This window comes from Ursus maritimus, unplaced genomic scaffold (genome assembly GCF_017311325.1).
Source record: "Ursus maritimus isolate PB19 unplaced genomic scaffold, ASM1731132v1 scaffold_13, whole genome shotgun sequence".
NCBI classification, from domain to species: Eukaryota; Metazoa; Chordata; class Mammalia; order Carnivora; family Ursidae; genus Ursus; species Ursus maritimus.
In genome coordinates this window covers 21,401,667-21,418,578 of record NW_024423675.1, presented here as the reverse complement: position 1 = coordinate 21,418,578, position 16,912 = coordinate 21,401,667, and the positions used below count along the sequence as shown (strand labels likewise).

General features: G+C 39.1%; 1 protein-coding gene across 2 annotated transcripts in view; it reads left to right on the top strand.

Moving 5' to 3' along the window:
- CDK19 (cyclin dependent kinase 19) overlaps positions 1-16,912 on the top strand; it is a 166,106-nt gene that overhangs the window by 101,413 nt on the left and 47,781 nt on the right. The window lies entirely within an intron of this gene.

The window sequence follows — 16,912 nt, the reverse complement described above, 5'->3', positions numbered from 1 at the left end:
CTAAGACAAGTTATGTTTTAACTTGTATCTTTCATAATCTGGGCAAAAACAGTACAGTTATCTCTGGGGATGGTTTTGTTTGTGATTGCTTATTTCTGGGCTTCAGTCGCTCTAACGGTGGTGTAGATTGTTGGCAAAGCTATAGACACCAAGTTAGGCTATTGCTTTGGTGGATAGCCTTGAATTTTGTATTTCCAAAATTGTTGGCAGCAATCTTTTATATTTCACTTGGCTTAGAATTTACATGTGTCAGGTTCTGTTCTGGGCTCTGGGGAATGAGATGAACGAGAAAGGTGCCAGTCTGGCCAGGTAGGCAATTAAACAACCAGAACAGTCAGATGTTAAACGTGGGTATGGTAAAAGTGAGTGGGTACGGGAGGGTACCAGTGGAACAGTGGTCAGTTATATTTTGAGTGAGTGAGGGTGGGTTGTGGGCAGAGAAAGTTGAAAAGGGGCTATCAAGGAGGGGACAGGATGTGGAGCTGGATCCTGAAGGTGGGTGTCTGAGTATTTGCCGTTTGGGGTCCAGGCCTTTCTGGCAGTGAAGCAGCTGGGGTTTGAGGCAGCATGGGGCACTGGGCAGCCTGAAAGTGGGTTGGTGTGGCTTGAGGTAGAATACAAGCCAGAGGCCAGCCAGTGACAAAGCTGGAGAATCAGGTCAAGGAACTCTAGTGTTGATGTTTTCAGAAATATGCTTAGGATAAGAGAAACTGCTGACCATTTTTTTTTTGTTTGATCAGATCTTTTAAAAAAATGCTCACACTTAATGCCATAGATTTAGATTTGAGGTGTTCCGAACTTCCATGGAAGTTTATGTGAGGTCATGGTCTTTTCTTTTTTTTTTCCTTTTTCCTGTTTTTTCCCTTTTCTTCTTCTCCTCCTCCTCCTCCTGCTCCTCTTCCTTTTTTAAATGATGTGGGTCTTACCATATCACTAAATTGGCAACTGAAACTGTGTTGGTATTTCCTGAACTTTCAGCTCCTTCCTTCCCTATTCCCTTACTTCCCCCTTCTCATCACCGCACCTGTACCAAACTCTGACTCCCACAAGGTCTCGTTGTCCCTGCTATAGGAACACCTTTAAAGAATTTGTGAGTTAGATGTAAAGGGAGGGAGGAAGCTGGGGAAGAGATGTGTAGTGGTTCAGTAGCTGATTTCGCCATACTCGCTCGCTTATAAGGAGGCTATTCTGTTCTGTATCATAATCCTATGTTGCTTGATTTGTTTTTTTCCTACTCATTAAAACAAAACGTTTCAGATCTTCATCCAGTTAGATATTCATTTGGGCTAAAGTTAGCAAATAATTCTGGGCAGGGTCACATACGAAGTCTGGGCAGATGTTTGCTTTTTCTTCCTGCTCTGTAGATTATTCTCTCTCCATATTTAAAAATATATATATTATATACATATAATACACATATATGTATATATATCTATGTATATGTTTTAACTGACTGAACCACCCAGGCGTCCCCATATTTAAAAAATATTGAAGACTCTCCTACCACACAAAGCAAAACAATATAAAACCACCTCTCTGAGCCCTTAGTGCCCCCGTTCATAACCTGGCAGTTTCTCCTCACCACTAACTCTTAAGGGCACCCTAGCTTTTGTTGCAATCTGACTTTGTTTCCACTTTCAGTTTAGTTAAAAAATTTATTGAGTGCCCAGCAAGTGAGTGGCCCTGTTCTCCATGCAGTAAATGACAATGAACAAGACAGCTGTGATAACTTTCCTTTGGAATTTAAGGTATCAGTGGAGAAAACTGTTCTTTCTAAGCTCCCTAAATACCTCCAGTAAAGGCTGACAAATCTAATAAACACTTCTCTCAACACTTGAAATCATTATCTATTCTCCCTTCTGAGAGGAGGGAAAACCTCTGGTTTTTATAACAGTATCCTCTCTCCTGGAAGAAGAAGGCTTTTCCTCTGAGTACGCATTCTGAGTCTTTGTGTGATCCTCTTTCTCTTAAATGTTTCTTTTTCAGACTCTTAAATGTTTTTATTTTGGGGTGCCTCGGTGGCTCAGTCGGTTGGGTGTCTGCCTTCAGCTCCAGTCATGATCTCAGGGTCCCGGTATCGGTATCGAGCCTTGCATCGGGCTCCCTGCTCAGTGGGGAGCCTGCTTCTCCCTCTCTCTTTGCCCCTCCCCCTGCTCATGCTGTCGCTCTGTCAAATAAATAAATAAAATCTCTAAGAAAAAATGTTTTATTTTATTTTATTTTATTTTTTTTTTAGGGTTTTATTTATTTATTCGACAGAGATAGAGACAGCCAGCGAGAGAGGGAACACAAGCAGGGGGAGTGGGAGAGAAAGAAGCAGGCTCATAGCGGAAGAGCCTGATGTGGGGCTCGATCCCGTAACGCCGGGATCACGCCCTGAGCCAAAGGCAGACGCTTAACCGCTGTGCCACCCAGGCGCCCCAGAAAAAATGTTTTAATTTCCCAAAAGTGCTCTCTACTAATTGCCCTTCTCACCTTTTCATGTAAAACACTTCCAGGGCCATCTCATCCCTGTGCTGATGACCCCTCAATTTTTTGTCCCAACTGCACACTCGCTCCTGAGTTCCAGATCCACATATCCAAGACTACTATCAAGGTGCCCCACGAACATCTCAAATTCAGTCACGTTTGATAGTAAAATCAATTTTTCTCCCCCTCTCAAAGCTGTAATGCTTTCCCTTGTCTCTAAATTGTACCACTATCAGGGCGCCTGGGTGGCTCAGTCGGTTAACTGTCTGCCTTTGGCTCAGGTCCCAGGATTGAGCCCCGCATCAGGCTCCCCGCCTAGCAGGGAGTCTGCCTCTCCCTCTGTGGCTCCCCCTGCTTGTGTGCACTCTCTCTCTCTGTCAAATAAATAAAAATCTTTAAAAAAAAAAAAAAAAGAAATCTTACCACTATCTATTCAGTGGTTTGTGCCATCCTGGATCATTTGCTCTTAGCATATCATACTAATTCTGCCCTGCCGTTTTTTTATTGACCTCCTTTCTATTCTTATTGCCGTTGTTCATGTCTAGTAATATCCTCCCTCCCTGTCTTTCCTACCCCCTTTTAAAAAATTTAAATTCTGTTAATTCACATATAATGTATTATTGGTTTCAGAGATGGAGTTCAGTGATTCATCAGTTGCATATAACACCCAGTGCTCATTACATCATGTGCCCTCCTTCATGTCCATCACCCAGCTACCCCATCCCTCCACACCCCTCCCGTCCAGCAACCCTCAGTTTGTTTCCTATGATTAAGAGTCTCTTATGGTTTGTCTCCCTCTCTGATTTTGTCTTGTTTTATTTTTTCCTCTCTTCCCCTATGATTCTGTTTTGTTTCTTAAATTCCACATATGAGTGAGATCATATGATAATTGTCTTTCTCTGATTGGCTTATTTCACTTAGCATAATACCCTCCAGTTCCATCCACATCGTTGCAAATGGCAAGATTTCGTGGGTTTTTTTTGATGGCTGAGTAGTATTCTACCTGTCTCTTCTTTAAAGACTCATTGGACTCACTGCTTCCAAAATTAGTTTTGGCCCATGGTCCCACACTCCTGGGACATATGTGGATTCCTAGAATCTATTTAGTCATGGAACCCATCCCTGAACAACTTTTGACTTCTAGGTTATATGAGAACTTAAAAGTATAACTAAAAGGATTTATTGATATTTACTATAGTCATCGTATGGAATGACCATATAGCTTACCAAAGAGTTAGCATAAGTATATAACTATATGTAATAGTATTAGGATATGTATTGAAAAAGTAGATAATATAAGAAATCATATGTTAAATTTGAAACGAGTGGTATATATAATTGCCATAGGGATTTGGAAGAGTGAGAGATCATTAATAGTAAAGCCCTTCATGAATGGAAAGGAACGAAGGAAGCAAAAAGCCAGCAAGGGTTAGTGGAGGATTGGGCATGGCTGAAAGGGAGAAAAAAAATGGAAGGAGTAAAGATACATGAAATTAAAGTTTGTGAAGTGGATGCACTGAGTACTTAATGTATAGGGTTTAGTTGCCATGTTAGTGAAAACAAAGTCTTTTGATTTCATTCTCCTGTAGTTCTTCAGTTTTACTTAATTTATGGTGGACTGAACTATGTTCCTAATCCTGGCTAATCACTTTTTAGTTATTTATCTACCCTTATCAAACAGGTGATTGGGCAATAGGTTGTGTTTGTAACCAGAATAAACACATACTTTGACACCAAAAAGAACCTACAATACATGCCCTCATGAATATCTTTTGTATATGTGCTTGAGCTATGTGGTCTTCTGTCAATATTCTGAAATTCTCAGCCTCGCCTTTTTAAAAAGTCTGTTATTTTGGTGCTTTCTTTATAGATAAACTATCTTAACCAAACTTCTTTCTTTTCCATCTTATCAATTCCAGAGATTACTAATGTTTATAACTTATAATATGGGGCTATTCCCAATAAATGTATGTAGATTCGTTTTTTAAAAATTCACTCATTTTAAGAAAATTCATTCAAGTCTTCGTGTACATTGCATAGGTGTCTTATTAATACATCTCTTTAGATTTTTCAGAAATTGTATTTTTTTCTTCATTACCATTTCAACTAATAGCATTTTTTCCCAAGTTGGTCATACTAAGAATTGACATATAAAAACTCAGTTTACTATAAGATGGTTCTTGGCATGGAATGGGAATGATAAGGTCGTTAAGATTTTTCCTGACTCAGAACAGTATTAACATATAATATCCTAGAGCAGTGGTTTCCAAACTCTTTGATTGTCATCCACTCTTTTTTTTATATAATAATATTTTTTTATTATATTATGTTAGTCATCATACAGTACATTCCTGGTTTTTGGTGTAAAGGTCGAGGATTCATTAGTTGCGTATAACACCCAGTGTACCGTGCAATACGTGCGCTCCTTACTCCACTCTTGCTCTGGCTCTCTCCTGCTCATAACCTGTGAGGTACACGATGTTTTCAATTATTTTCTGCTCTAGTCCCAATTGAGGTGATTTCCCCTGGTGGATGGGAAATGCTGGTTGCAACTCACTAAACTGATTTCATAATCCATTAATAGGTTATAAGCTGCAGTTAAAAAAACTGTATCTTAGAGCAAGTTTTTAGAAAAATTAAGAAATGCAGAGCAGTATAAGGTAGCAAATTCAGTTATGCATAATTTGTTCCTTCAGGTAACTCCTGTCGATCTTACAGAAGTATTGAAGAAATATAGCATAATAGGAATTCAAAAAGTATTGAAAAATTTGAAATGAAAAATTTTAAATCTCTGTCTTCCTCAGCCTGGTGCTTCTGTACAAAAGTAGCTGTTATAAATGACTTCTTTTGGCTTTACCAATGTTTTTTTATGTGTATATCAGCACATATATATCTTCTATTTAAAAATTTTTTTTCAAAGATTTTATTCATTTATTTATTTTTTTAAAGATTTTATTTATTTTTGAGAGAGCGAGCGAGCGCAAGCACAAGCAGGGACAGGGGCAGAGGGAGAAGCAGACTCCCGCTAAGCAGGGAGCCCCATGTGAGACTCCATCCCAGGACTCTGGGATCATGACCTGAGCTAAAGGCAGACACTTAACCGAATGAGCCACCCAGGCGCCCATTATTCATTTATTTTAGAGAAACAGAGTGTGTCTGTGAGTGGGGTGAGAGGCAGAGAGAGAAGGAGAGGGACCAGCAGCCTTTGCCTTGAGCAGGGAGCCTGACAGGGAGCCGATCCCACAACCCCAAAATCATGACCTGAGGTTAAACCAAGAGTCCCACACCCAACTGACTGAACCACCTAGGCGCCCCTATATTTTTTAAAAAGTACCAAAAGATATTATATATTCTGTTCCATCTATATCACTTAACATTTTATCTTGGTACTCTTTCCATACCAATAATACAGATTTTTGTTTGTATTTCTTTCTTTTTTTTTTTTTTTTTAAAGATTTTATTTATTTATTCGACAGAGAGAGAGACAGCCAGCGAGAGAGGGAACACAAGCAGGGGGAGTGGAAGAGGAAGAAGCAGGCTCATAGCGGAGGAGCCTGATGTGGGGCTCGATCCCATAACGCTGGGATCACGCCCTGAGCCGAAGGCAGACGCTTAACCGCTGTGCCACCCAGGCGCCCCTTTGTTTGTATTTCTTTTTGTGAAATGTCTACTCATATTCTCTGCGCATTGTTTTATTGAAGTGTTTTTTTTCCTTAATGATTTTTGTAAACCCTATAAATCAAGCAAATTAGCCCTTTATGTTAATGTCTTACAATTTGGTGATGTTTTCCACATTTGTTGTTAACCTTTTGACTTTGTTTAGGATATATTTTCTGAACAAGATAGTTTTGTAGTCAAATTTATTAACCTTTTCCCTGTGAGTTTTATTTAAAAGGAGAGCTTTTCCCTATAGCAGAAATTTGTTTTAAGTGTGACCAGAACTTATGTTGGAGAATTACATTTCAAAGAGGAGAGTCTAGTGAGATTTGACATTTTATATGTACTTTTCAAGCAGTCTTGAATGAAGACATTTCAAAGCTCTAAGATTATTCAAAGAAAGCTTATTAAAGTTAATGTCCTTTTTTGCATCTGTGCTCTGCTAAACACAATATTATTGAAAGTTATAGTATTTTGAATTATCTTTCATTATAATGTAGTAATTACTAGTTTTTCCCCCTAATTGTTTTAACATATTTTCATAAAAGTCACATATGTCACAGTGTAGCTCTTTTAAAAAAGTAAATACTCAGTGGAAATATTTAGGATTTATTAATTCTAGTAGATGTTTAATATGTTTAATATAAAAGAAGTCATTTATTTCATTGTGAAAACTCACCCCCCTCTGTGTTTGCTTATAATGCGTCCAAAGGTTTTTTAGCAGAATAGGAAGGAAGTGGATTTTCTGTTTAATGGAGACAATACAGTAGATATTTCCTGGATTGCATTTTGGTCAGATCATTTAGTAGCTTTACTTATTACTACTGTTTAAATTCCCCTGAGGTCTTCAGGAGCTATAAATGATTAATTTATTTGAGCCTGGACTTCACTGTGTTTATCTTCTCTGGAAGCATAGTGATGTGAAATACGTTGAGTTACTGGTATTGGTATTTTAGCTATTAATTATTAATCAAAACCTTTAACTATAAATTGTAAATGTTAGTGCAATTTCTTGTAGTTGTATGGGAGGGGTGTCTGACCACTGATATGCCAGTCATTCTGAAAAACAGAACATCCAACATGGATTAAACCAGTTCCTTTAGAAAGCAAACCCCCCTCCCTCTCCCTGAAGATCCTTAGCCAGAACCATCTAGATGGCAGGCGGGGAGGGAGAGGGTAGGGGATGACTTTCAGGGCTACTTGGTTGCCTGCTTTTATTAAAGAAAATGTAAACCAGGGACACCTGGGTGGCTCAGTCGGTTAGGTGTCTGCCTTGGGCTCAGGTCATGATCCCAGGGTCCTGAGATCGAGCCCCGCATCAGGCTCCCTGCTTAGCTGCTTCTCCCTCTCCTGCTGCTCCCCCTGCCTGTGCTCTCTCTGTCAAATAAATAAAATCTTTAAAAATAAAAAATAAGAAAATGTAAACCATATATTTTAGAAGTATAAGCTATAAAGATATGGGTTAGGTGTGAACCCAGATAGCTTGAGAGTGCACTGAAATAAAAATAAAGTTTATTATGGCCATTTAGGATAAAATTACTACTTTATTTGCTCAACTAATCAAATGCCAACTTCAATTTTCAGACTTAATAAATTCCTTGTTAGAAATTTTGTTTCTCTGTTTTGAAAATATTATTTTTTTCAATGGGGAATAAATGTCATTTAACCAATGTGTTTGAAAACCAATTCATATACTGTTGCTTTCATTTCTTCATTCAACAAAACATGCTGAGTGTCTACTTTGTGCCAAGTCCTGTGCTAGGTGGTTTTATAAATATTCATCTGCAAAGAAAAGACACATCTCTGTTACACAGTGAGAGGTTTGCCCAGGCAAATTTAGAATAGGGTAGGAATTTCACTTGATACATGCTCCTAAAAGATGAATGGTGAGGGAGTTCTTCGAGTTGGTGTCTTCACGACATAGAGTAACTGCCAGCGCGCTTGCTGGCGGGTGGTGGCTCTGCACTTCTCCGTCCTCTTCCCAGCAAGCACACTGCATTAGAGCACCGGCTCTGACTTCCCAGAGCAGGTTACGTTTGCTGTATATGCATGTTCTGTATTTTTCTTAATAGCCTCATCATAATTATAATTTAAAAGTTACTTCTTTACTCTTTCTCCTCTTTGGTCTCTATTACTCCGTAAGCTTAACCTGAGGTCCCTGTGCCTGCAGTATGCTCAGCACTCATGTTTATTAAGGCATTTGGATTTCTCTCTCTCTTTTTTTTTTTCTTTATCATCGCTACCTGCTGGGTATTTTCTATCATGCTTCTGCCTTATCTGCATGTCCTAGGGCAAGGCTTTGTGGGAGATATTGGGTAATGGGCAGAATTCAGAGCAGTGGAGACCTTGGGAGCCCATTCGTGATGATGACATAGGGAATATCCTTACGGTGAGGGCCACAACATATGGCGATTATGATACTCCCTTTACCAGGGAAAAGCTCACTGGTCCTTAATTTGGATCTTATCCATCTGCCTCATTTACAATGCAGTTTTATCTTGAGTCTCAGCTCCTCCCAGCACACCATCCCCTCCCCCCAAGAGACTATTTCTGGAAAAACAGATTTAGCCTTTGGGGTGGATGGTTTTGAATGTTCTATTTAAGAATTTTAACTTTGAAGCCATTTAAGATTTTGGAATGGGAGAGTTAACATTATCAGACTTTTTATTTTAGGAAGATATTCTGATGTCAATGCATAGGATGTATTAAAAGAGATAGGAGAGGGGCGCCTGGGTGGCTCAGTTGGTTAAGTGTCTGCCTTTGACTCAGGTCATGATCCCAGGGTCCTGGGATCGAGCCCTGCATCGGGCTATGTGCTCAGCGGGGACCCTGCTTCTCCCTCTCCTTCTTCCGGCTGCTCCCCCTGCTTGTGCTCTTTCTCTTTCTCTGTCAAATAAATAAATAAAATCTTTAAAAAAAAAACCCTCATAGTTTAAAAAGAACATATAAGCTATCATAGTTGAGGGGATATTTATTTATTTATTTATTACAGACCTCACTTGGTTTCAAGTATCTCTCAAGTACCTGTAGTACTTGGGGTCAGAGAGAAAAGGAAACCAGATTTCTACAAAATGAAAAGGAAAGTAACTTTCCTATAGCCATAGTATTATTTATAGATTGTACCAAGGGAGTTTCAGGAATTTGGTAAGGAAATGCTATGGCATTCCCCATTGCAGCACATCTCCTTTTTTTTTTTTTTTTTTTTTTTTTTTTTTAAAGATTTAACTTACTTATTTGAAAGAGCACAAGCAGGGCGAGCAGCAGAGGGAGAGGGAGAAGCAGGGTCCCCACTGAGCTGGGAGCCTGATGCTGGGCTTGATCCCAGGTCCCTGGGATCATGACCCGAGCTGAAGGCAGACACTTAATGGACTGAGCCACCCAGGCACCCCAGCAGCACATCTCCCTTTAACAGGTTCTCTGACTATCCAGACTGGTTGGTCTCTTTCACTTATGTATACGGGCAATAATAGCTATTATTCATCAAGAACTTATAGTATGCCAGGCATTCTGCCTATATTATGTCATTTAGTCCATATCACATTCTTGTTAATAAGAATTAATAAGAGTAATAACTATAATTTGTCAGGTATTTAATATGTCCTATGCATTGTGTTACATAGTCAGTGTACTTATATTCATTGAATTTGTACAGACCCTGTGTTTGTTTTTGGCATTAGATATTCATTATTCCATGAGGTTCAGAGGGGTTTTGAAATCCACTTGCTTTATATCATAGTTAATAAGTCAGGACTCAAACTCAGATCTCGGAATTCTAAAACCTGTACTTTTTGCCTTATGCCTGCTGCTTCATTATTACCTCTACTCTGTGGCAGTAGGAGCATTGACCTCCCTGAAGCTTATGACTGGTACCTAAGCAGTGTCCCTAAAGTAAAATAAAGCAAAATAATTGAGGGCCACCTTGACCCAGCGCTGGGTTACTGTTTTATAGACCCCTTTTCAGGGTATGAGTGCCACCTGCTGGAAGGTTATAATGTATCTATGTGTTTGCGGAGACCAGCTTCCAAAAGGGCTACTGTCACAGACGTGGAAGGGGCAGATTTCAAAATGCTAATTCTTAGATTTCAGTTTAGGAATACTGCAGCATTTTGGAATTAGGTGAGTCCCCTCTTTGCCATAAAATAAACTGCTTCGTCTTCCGGTTTTTTTGTGTGTGTATCATTTTAAAAAATGATACACTCAGGTGTTTCCTAAAGTAAAGCCATTTCATCATGGGAAAGATTGATAGTCAAATGAAACACACAGTTACTTGCAACAGATCAAATAAGAGTAGAAAATTGAGGGCGCCTGGGCGGCTCAGTCAGTTAAGTGTCCAATTTTTCAGCTCAGGTCATGATCTCAGGGTTGTGAGATCAAGCCCTCTGACTCTGCACTGGGTGTGGAGCCTGCTTAAGATTTTCTCTCTCTCCCTCTCCCTCTTCTCCTCCCCCACCTCTATCTTTCTCTTCCTCTCTTAAAAAAAAGAATAGAAAATTGAATTTACTTTGAGATAAGTGAGTTATTGAAGTATAAGAGGACCCTTTCCATTCAGATACCCTAAAAGAGGAATCTGGAACCCATGGGGGCATCAGAGACTTGGAGAATAGAAAGGGGACAAAAGGGGAAGAAAGATGTGTGTATAAAAATTAGAATGAGTTCTGTAATTGGTAGTCTAGCCCAAGCCTCCCCAAAGTGAGTCAGGATCCTAAATAGTGCCTTAGGGAAAAAAGATTAGGACTGTAACTTTGAATTATTATATGTTTGGGATAGTGAAAAGTGGATACTCTTCATAGCACTTATATGCCCTTGAAGGAAGAGCAGATAAAGTCTTGGAATGTTCATTGCACATTCTTCATTAGGCCCCTTTGAGATTATGTTAGTACTCTGAGTATCTGCACAGGAGAGGTTATCATTTAGTGTGGGATTTTCATAGGAAAATCACATTATACTTAACTGTTATTTAGATATGATTAAAGCATATCGGTAGTTGCATGATGTCATGTTGAACAAATATTTGTGTAACAAGAGATTCAAGTCCATTGGTAAAATCTGATATTGCCGAGAATGTAGGAAAGTACAAGCACAACCATCTCCTTCTTTCTTTGAGTCCCTTTTCAGATCAATCACGTAAGAAACCGTGATAGTTTGATAGTATCTTATCCTAGCAGGAGATCTCTTTCTGGAGAGAAAGAACTGTGTTTTGGGGGTTTGTGTTTACATGTGTGTGAGTTTTTAAATGATACGAGTAAGTTTTTAAATTATAAGAGCTCATTATAAAAAACTTGTAAAATAGAAAAATAGAACTAAAAATCACACCTAATCCCCTAAGATTTTTTGATTATTATTAATGTTTTGATGTATTTCCTATTTTATAGACGTTTAATATTTTGCAGCCTTTTTATGTTACATCACAATATTATAGTATAAGTCTTTTCTCATGTAGTTAAAAACTCTTGGCATATGGCCACAATATGTGGATATACCGTAATTCACCTAATGGCTTTCTTATTGGACATTTATATTTGCTGTTTTTGTTCATTTGTTTCTTCAGTAAATAGTGGTAGGGAAATTTCCTTTTTCTCATTTGTCTGCTTCAGTAAATCGGGGTAGAGAGTACACTCTTATATGGCATTTTTTAGGGTGTAGCACTGTGTTGGTAAACTAGCCTTGAAAGTAACCAGTGATTGAAGTCATCTCTGTTTTTTTCCTCAGGTGTGTCCCCCCAGGTCCCCTTTTCCTGCGTGCATTTTCTTCAGAATTTCGTAGTGCTTATTTCATTCATAGCCCTTTCAGGGAACACCCTCGCAGCACCCTTTTCCGTTTCAGGTTCTGCACAGGTGAAATACCTCACCCTGAGCTCTTAAGAGCTGTGTTTCTGCCCTTCACATCAAGGCAGCTCTCTTCTGCTTCTGGTCGTGTGGGCGCTAGTTGAGAGAACGATTCCTTTTTAAGCTTAAAATAGATGTAGCTTGCAGAAAGTCGGTACTTAGAAAAACTATTTTAGACACAGTCTATTCAGTTTATTAAAAACAAAATCATTCAAAACACCTTTGGAAGGATACCAAAGTTTTATAATATTCCGAGCTGTTTGCTGGTATGTTTTGTAAGAACTAGGTAACTTCAGTAGATTTAATTCTTTTGACAAATATTTATTGAGTGCTTACTCAATAAATTATTAGGCACCATTTGAAGCACGGGGGGCGGGGGTATAAAACCAGCAAAAACTTTGCCTTCATGGAGCTTATAGGTTAATGGAGAGAGACAGACAATAAACAAGATAAAATAAATAAACAATACCTAGGTCCCCAATTCCTTAAATGAAGCCTCAGGAACCACATGTATTTTAGATTAAAATATTTTTTAAAAGATTTTAGAAAGATAATATGGTGTATATATTATGTCACCTGACAGCCAGGGAAATAGTAATCAAACCTGTTAGTGTTCTTTAGTATAGAAGTATGATCATTCACACTTGGGTGAGTAAAGACTATAACAGCTTCACATTAGGGCAAGTGAGATATTTCTGCAAAATGAGTATCAAAGGATAATTTTCAAAGAAGGTAAAATTATGATGTGATACAGATACAAAATGAGCACATTTTGAAGATTTTATTTAACTTATTAAATGAAGGAACCCAGTAGATGGTATAGCCCATTCGAAGGAGAATCCTTAGAACAGAAGTATTTATAAATCAGGAATATTAAAATGATGGACAAATTGAGGCAAAACTCACCTCTTCCATAACGGGAGAGGGAAGTCAGTGAACCTGTCCTTGACAGGACAGTTTGCATGTGTATAGACAAGAATTATCCTGCATTGTTATCAGTTATCTATAATGTACTGAGTTGTAAAATAGCTTCCATAGGATCAGAATCTGATAACCTGAAAGGGTGTACCCTTGACAGTGCATTTTTTTTCCCATTAAAGTTAAAATTTTTTTCCCTACGTGAGTTCCTAGAAAGCTTTGTTTTCTGAGTGCTTTAGAATTATAGATAAGGGATAGAGAGCTATAATAGTTTGACAGTGATAGTGCTTTGCAGAAAAATAAAGGTGCAGAGGGAGGTTGTAATTGCAAATAGGAGAACCAGGAAAGACTCGCCGAGAAAGTGGTATTGTGAATAGAATTAAAGTAGAGGAAGTTGGGGCGCCTGGGTGGCTCAGTCGTTAAGCGTCTGTCTTCGGCCCAGGGCGTGATCCCAGGGTCCTGGGATCGAGCCCCGCATCGGGCTCCCCACTTTGCTGGAAGCCTGCTTCTTCCTCTCCCACTCCCCCTGCTTGTGTTCCCTCTCTTGCTGGCTGTCTCTCTCTCTCTGTCAAATAAATAAATAAAATCTTAAAAAAAAAATAATAAAGTAGAGGAAGTTGTTTACCTGAGTAACTGGAATGATGAGGTTGCTATGAACTGAGCCGGGGTAAGAGCAGTTAGGTAGAGGGCAGGGGCGGTGGATATCACCACCTCAGTTTTGGCCCTTAGGCATTCAAGTAGAGATGTTGATGCAGTTGGATACCTATCGCTGGAGCTCAGGGAAGATGTGTGGACAGAGATAAACATTTAGGAGTTCATGCACGTCAGTGACATTTAAAGCCCTCAAAGTAGATGAGATCACTAAAAACAGGACTTCTTCTATGTGCCAGGCCCTGCGTTAGTCCCTGGGGATACAGGGATAAATTAAAAACTGTCCTCAAGGTTTAATGGGGGACAGTTGTAAACAGTTAAAGCAATATAAAAAATACTAATATAAATACACATAAAGTACAGATGATTTCGTGAAGCCAAATCTAAGAGTCGTCTTAAACTCCGTCACCCTCAAACTTCCTTGTTCGGTGACCTGATCATGAGACACACACAGAAGATAGTTAAGGTGTGGGACCCTTTAATATCGGCTGGTTTCTCCACTAACCCTCTGTGCTCACCAAGTTTCCAGTGATATTAGAGAGCCTCGCTGGTGACACTTCTGCATGGCGTACAAGGCTCCCCATTATTTGGCCTTTGTCTTATCTCTTGCTTTACATGGATGAATAAAGACTATAACAGTGAGATATTTCTGCAAAATGAGTATCAAAGGATAACTGTACACTTGAAAATGGTTAAAATGGTAAGTTTAGGGGCGCCTGGGTGGCACAGCAGTTAAGCGTCTGCCTTTGGCTCAGGGCATGATCCCGGCGTTATGGGATCGAGCCCCACATCAGGCTCTTCCCCCTATGAGCCTGCTTCTTCCTCTCCCACTCCCCCTGCTTGTGTTCCCTCTCTCGCTGGCTGTCTCTATCTCTGTCGAATAAATAAAATCTTAAAAAAAAATGTTAAGTTTATGTTGTGTATATTTTACCACAATAAAAAAAAAGAGCTGGAAAAGAAAAGACCTAGAAATTTATTGCTGCCGTAATGAAGAAAAAGGAAGATTTCTACTTACAATACTAATATTGTATTGAAGATTTCTACCTACAATACTAATATTGTATACTGATATTGGAGAGAATTTCTAGGATAGATTGTATTGAAAAAAACTTAAGTGTTATCTTTTGAGTAAATAAGGACAGATAAAAATATATACTCCTGTTTGCTTTTATTTGCATAAAGAAACACTGGAAGAATTAACTAATAAAAGTTGTTAGTTTTAGCAGGAAAGGAGGACTAAGGTCACCAGGGGCAGGCATGGTTATGAGACATCTCAGTGTATACCCTTTTATGTACTTTTGATTTTTGGACCATGTAAATGTATTACCTATTCAAAGTAATGTTCAAACATGGGAGTTAAAGTGGTTTCATTGTAGAGAGATCACCAATTTGTAGTCACAGAAAACATAATTTTTTATGTGATGAAACATTGCTACATGTGACATCCCCTTCCCCCAACAAGTCAGAACCTGGTTTAGATGCAGCAGTGAGTTTCACCTCCCTTCCACTGTAGGCAACAAAGAGAATGTATTTTGGGTAGAGACTTAATAAAGCCAAACTCTCTAAGTTCATTAATACCAAGAGTCAGAAAGAAAGGGTGACAAGACATTGCACCTGCAATGAGGCCTCTTCCCAGAGTCCAAGAGCTTGAAGGTTGACCATGGCAAATAGGGTCATTAAACATATTAACCTACTGTGTCAGAGAGCCTAAACCATTCAAAAACAGGAAACTGTCTGGATATAGCTCTGTATCCCCCACTTTCTCTGATTCAGTTATTAATTAGGGGCATATTATGTCTAACATTTGCGTCTGAAGCAAGAAGCAGGGTTGTTTAACATTTCTTAGGCAGTGGGAACAGAGATAGCAGCCCAAAGCTGAGCACCCACCTAATGGCCCCACCGCCCTCCTTCTCCACCAAGAGAGTAGGACTGTTCTGTCTTCCCTGGACATTTCCTTCCAGCTCTCCTTTCCCACCTACATCCAGTAGGCAATGCGTGTAGAACCCTGAGGCAGACTGTGAAGCAGAAGCCCATCCTAAGCCTTGTTTCTTAGCTGTGTTCCAGGGCATGTGGGTTGAGGGAGAACCCAGGGAGGACTATCCCGGAACCATGCCCAAATTATAGCCAGTAGAGCACCACCTTCCAGCAAAGGTGGTCAAAGTGCAGGTCAAGAGAAAGGGTTGAAGTATAGAGCCAAAATGAGAGAATTGAAGGACTGGGAAACAACATTGAAAGTAGTGAAGAATTAGGCAACTGGGAACTAATTTATTAAAAGTTCCAGAGATGGAATTCACATGAATTTGTACAGGATTTCAGCACAGGCACCGAAGGTATACTTTACTCATTTCAAGTCATTGGGAAAAAATAATAATAAAGTTATTAGAATGGGTAAGGAATTTGTTTTTCTCTTGCCTCGTTAATCGATTTGTGTGTCTGTCTTGCCCATTACACTGCGGGAATTGAAGACAAAAACTTCAGCCATTGTGGACAAAGCATGGACTTTGGAATTAGGCAGATCTCTTTAAATCCAAACCTCTTCTCTTTCTAGGTGTTTGGTTTTGGTCAAGCTGTTTTTATGACACTGACTTCAGGTTCCATGTGCATCATAGGATTGTTATAAGGATTAAACGAGAGAAAAACATGTATATATAATCCAACACACAGAGTATTCAGTAGAAATTTCATTCCCTCTCCCTTTTTGTATCTCCCACAGAGTTTTACATTTAAAAGACATTGAAAATATCAAATTGAGCATGTTAGTGTTAAATCTGAACCCTGGTTAAGAACTGCCTGAGGCAGGCGTGTTTATAAGGCTTTCCCCTCGAACAGCGAAAGTTGTTGTTGCTAAATAATTTATCAAGCAGCTGCCTGTTATGGGCCAAGTGCTAAGGTTTCACTTGCGGATCTGGTCTATCTTATGATTTCCTTCTTACTCTCAGGGTCTGGCTTCTACTGCGTGAGGACCTATTCCTTATTCTCTGTTTATGGGACCTCTTCTCCACACCAATTTTTTTTTTTTTTATCAGCGAGTATCAGAGTCATTACCTTATACTCATTGCTTTTCTAAAAAACCTCAAGTACATGCTCTAGGCATGGATAAGTGTAGGGATTGTTAAAACTCTTTCCTTCTTTTGTCAAATATTTACTGAGCACCTACTGTGCTAGGGTAGAAAAAAACAGAAATAATACGTGATTCCTGCCCCCCAATAGTAAAAAAAAAAAATCACATTCCAGATTATTTTTAATTACTTCATTCTATGATGTTTACTTTTGTTTACCATTTTACGTTTTACTACTTAAAATGATCCCATTTTGAAAACACACACATACAGGTGGAAAAAGGATTTGGAAGGATATGCACCAAGATGGGGCAGAGCTTATCTTGGAGTAGG